This window comes from Lactuca serriola, chromosome 6, assembly GCF_051521515.1.
Source record: "Lactuca serriola cultivar US96UC23 chromosome 6, Lser_US96UC23_V15, whole genome shotgun sequence".
NCBI lineage: Eukaryota > Viridiplantae > Streptophyta > Magnoliopsida > Asterales > Asteraceae > Lactuca > Lactuca serriola.
Window position 1 is genome coordinate 50,225,858 of NC_136413.1, and position 5,228 is coordinate 50,231,085.

Below are 5,228 nucleotides of genomic sequence, written 5' to 3' on the forward strand. Positions count from 1 at the left end.
TATCTATACCCTCCACCCACCCATCCTTATCCCCCTCCACCTTACCCTTACCACTACCCTTAATACCCGTATCCTCCTCCCGATCCCCCGGTTTAGGTACGTTCGCCTCGCCCCAAGCATTGAGGACAATGCTCATTTCTAAGCTTGGGGTGGGGTATTCCTTTTTCTTTTTAATTTATCATGCATGTTAATTAGGTTGCATAGCATTTTAGTATAAATTGAATTCACTTTTTTATATAAAACTCCAAAAAGATTTTATTTTCCTCTTTTTCATCTTTTATCTTTGCATGGCATTTAGCTTAGGGCATTAGCATTCATGCATTTTTTTTTTGTCTATTCTCACCTCTTTAGGATGCCATGGAATAGGTTCACAGTTATTGTATCATTATTGGTCCAGGATCTTGTTGCTATATCACCCATCGAACCGGGACCACTAGCTGCGGTTTGGATTTCATACTTGGGATCAGATGCTGGTAGCTTAAAGGGGTAAGTGATCATGGCTAGGTGGTTTTCATGAAGACTTATGCATACAATACTAACAACTATAGGATATACTATAGAAATGGATGTCTTAGCCTTACGGTCACTATCGCCGAGAGGATCACACTCGATCATGTTTGAACCGTTAGGATGAAGCACCAGTGCTTGTCCCTGAGTAGGATCCATATCCGGTCTCTTTACATCACCATATCTTGTCGCGATTTTTTTAGGATTTTAGAGTGTCTTTTAGCACACATTAGGACATTTTCTTTATTTTTGAAAATTGAAACTCTGAAAAGGAGCTTATATTACATCTTTATGCTCCACACATGGTCATTTTCATACTTAGACCATTCAGATTATATTACTACCATCTCGGTTCCACTTATGCACTTTTGGGAACCAAATTTTGAGTCAAAGGGGTTTATATATATATATATATATATATATATATATATATATATATATATATATATATATATATATATATATATATATATATAATGGCAGGAAAATTTCCAGCTGCAACAATCTGAGAAGGGTGACCGGTTCAATTATATATATATATATATATATATATATATATATATATATATATATATATATATATATATATATATTGGCAGGAAAATTTCCAACTGCAACAATCTGAGAAGGGTGACCGGTTTAATTATTGAACAAAATTTTCCAAAATTTTGGTCACCCGATGTTTAATATTCATTTGTATAGGTTTTTTTTATTGTATATAGATCGAGTTGTTTTTCGCAAATTAGTGATGTTAGGGAGACTGTCGAGTCGGATACTACGGGAGGTTTGGGCCAACACTAAGTGAACCGAATCCTACAACGGTGCCCGAGCGATTAAACCTAGTTACACATGAGAGAAACCGGCAGACGTGAGATTAGAGTGTACACTTAAAGAAGAGCTCCACCCGAGCCCATCCAACTGCTTTCTCCCTACTACAGATGCTCTTCATTGTATGCATGTTCCATTGAGGCTGCGACTGACCATCCCTCCTTACTCACCTAGATGAGTTGTCCTGGCTGTGGTTTATGGTCCCATTGTCATTAGATGAAAAAGTTATGAGATAGCATCGATATCATTTCTGACCAAGTTGACTAACGTTGAACAGGTTCCATGGTTCTGTCCATTCTTTTTAGTTTTAGGGTAGTCCGTCCCAAGTTCATTTTAGTCTTATCTTACTTGAGGACAAGTAAGGTTCAAGCTTGGGGTGATTTGATAGCTTCATTTTATTACTTCTTTCCGTAGTTTATTTTTAGTTAAAACCATCTCATTTTAGTTAATCTTTATGCATATTTTCTCTTTTTGTTATTTTTCTCCTTTTATCGGGTGCTTTCCAGTCTTTTGAGCTTATTTGCAGGATTTATCGAAGACTTTTTGTTAACGGAGGCTTAGAAGAATGCGGGATTTATGGAGGCTTGCGATTTGCTTGTGGATTTGAAGTGGTATGATTGGGCTTGGTGCTTGCATAAACAAGAAATCAATTTGGACTTAATTTCTGAGCAAGAATGATGATGAGGCGATGCGGAATCGAGCTACAAAAGATTGAAGGAGCATTGGATCAATCATTAGAAGGCTTTGGACTGGCACAAATGCGATCTAAAGAGTTATGCATGTGGGTTGAAGTTGAAGTATTGAAGATTGGGCTAGATTGTATGTTAAATGGCCCAAGTCCCACATTCAGCGTGACCCACACGGTCCGCGTGGATCCATACGTGGTCCGCTTGAATTGTGCTGACTTGATTCCGAGTTTTGACTTGTTGACTCTACTTGTGGAAAGTTGGTGGGTAGCTTTTGTGCAACTTTTTGAATCTGGAAGTGAACCTTATCTGCTGGAGTTTTGGAGCATTTTTCATTATCATGACTTGAAGAACACATACAATTCTCTCTCAAGAAGGCATTGAAGAAGAAGTTGAAGAATTGAAGATTGGTGTTATTTTCTTTCCACCTTGCAACTAGAACAATGTTTGGTATCACTAAACTTTATTGTATTTCTCTTTTTTTGGCCATGCTTGGCTAGATTTTCATTTGGTTGACTTAGATATAATTGCTTGAATGTTTTGGTTATTTTGAAGAATTTCATAAACTTGTGTTGAATATCTATGATTATATTTTCTATGAAAACTTCCTTCATGTTTATATATCTCTAGTCATGAACAGTGATATGTGAATGTTATTTTTGTTGGTTAAATTCTTGTCTAAGTAATGGTTCTTCAATTTAACAAGCAACAATTAGTTTAAATGTTTGTTTTCATTTCATTTAGACTATGAAAATATTTTCTCCATAGTGGTAATGAAAGCAATAGATTACTCTTTGGATTTGGTGACTCTTAAAACCTAATGCTAATTGATTTTCACAAAATTACATGCTTCATTTGTTTTGTGACTTTGATTTAGGAAATGTACTATGAGCTTCTCTAGTCCTTTTAATACAAAAGAAGAGTTGAGGCAAGTTATGCTTATAAATTGATATAGCCAAGTTAGATTATAAACACAAGTATTGCACATTGGTATTCTCATGATTATTTAACCAAATATTCAAGTAACGAAAGTCCAAAGTCAACCATCTTTCTCTTATTGATTTTACATCAAAATCTTGCTTTTGTTAAATTGTCCATTTAAATCATAGTTTAATTCTAGTTTGTTTCAAGTATTTCAAAATACCAAAACCCCCCATTTTTAATTTGTTGTCATTTTCCAAGTATTTTTACAAAGAGATTTTTCATAGAGATATTAAATTGAACCAATCTCCGTGGATTCGATCCCTTTACCACTATACACTATTTTAGTGTAAAAGATTTAAGGTTATTAATTTTGTTGGCCTCGACAACCACCATGTGCCTTGGCCAATTAGGGAAAGGCTAAAATGTACCTTTACCCTATGTTTGGGCCCTTAGTCAAGAAGGGTATTCCAATTGTTAATTGGATGTTTGTTTCTGTGATAGTTCAGGATTTTTTGTGGGTTAGCAGTCATAGGTTTCAGCTTAGTTTGGCATTATGAGGTGAGTCTTCCTCTCTATTCTTTTGGGTCGAAGGCACTAAGATGTGACAACCCAAAATTTCTATCTTGTACAATTATTCAATTCAATCAAAGTTAGACTCGATTATGCTATCTTTTAGCATTGTTTAGTGTCTGTTTGAGTCTTCTAAGCCTAGTTCCTTAAAGGATAAAGTGTTAAGAAGTATCGTATAGAGTTCAGTGTGCAACATACAAGTCGAAAAACTCCATCATAAGGAGTGTACGACCGTAAACTAGAGTTTACGGCCGTAAACACCTCCTTGGCCATGAACTCACCCCTTTATATATGATATTCCTTCATTCTTCACCACTTTTTCCACCTCTAACTCAAGAACTCGGATTTTCTCTCAACTATCATCAAGCTTTCACCTTGATCTTCCAAAATGTAAGAATTCCTTCCATTTTATTTGTTGTTATCCTTCTTGATCTTGTATCACCCTTTGATTTCATCCATGAAAATCATCTTTTTGGGTAGATCTTCAAGTATTTAACATTCTCACCAAGAACACCAAGAACACCTACTAGTTCTTGGATCGTGAACACCTCCTTCAAGCTTCAAACCGTAAGTATCTTTCCATGTACTAGTTATCCTATAGAAGCTCTTAAAATACATCCTTGAAAACAACCATTTCCCAAGAACAATAAGAGTTTACGGCCATGAGCATCTCCCTTGGCCGTAAACCCTCCTCAAGATCTTCATTGGCCGTGAACATCTTTGACCGTAAACTCCCATGGACGTAAACACCATGGCTGAAAACTCCATGGCCGTGAACCCCTTTGTGTGGCCGTAAAACCCCTTAATGTAATCATATGTGATTGTAACACTTCAATACAAGTGTTTCCTAGTTCCTAAGGTGGTTCCCTATCATGATTAGTTGTTATATACACTAATTATATCCATATATGTGTCATTATATGCTTATTAGGATCCGCTTGTGCCCGAGATTTCACTTAGCACTTAGCATCCTACAATCGATCTTGCATTCACATCACTTACTGCAGGTGAGTTCATACCCCTTTAATCTACCTTTTAAATGATTTTAAATGCTTTTATGGGTGGGGGGGATACAAGTTGATAACATTATAGTTGTTATATCAATCACATGTGATTAATAACTATCAAACAAGCAGATTTTCTTATACTTCAAACTGTTTTACCAAACAAACTCTTTAAAACATTTTATAAATTGACATCAAGTCATCTGTTACCATTCAAATGGTTAAAACTCTTTTATATGTTAAACTCTTTATTAAACTCTTTTAAACTTATCTATTATCAAAAATATGTCTATATAGATATAGTTATATAAGTAAGGTTGAAAGGACTTAGGGCTGATAACTCACTTTATTTCATGTTCCTTGTTTGGTTGTGGACTTAGGGTATCCGGTTATTTGTCTGAGTGTCGTTTGAATCTTAGTTATATATTATGTATATATGTATAGATATAAAAGTTCTTACATCAATTCAGCACCTTTAGGTAGCAAAGGTGTACAAACATGCTCAATCATTCAATCAACATTATTAGTAAACTATAATAGGTATAGTTTAGTGGTTTACTACTCACTGTTTCTAGTACCATGAAACATACAAGAGTCGGTTCATTCATGAGTCAATACAAATTTACTATTATGAGAAATAGAAAGAACATACTATGATGAGAAACTAAGAGAACACACACTACACTATACAAAGAGAATATACTATACA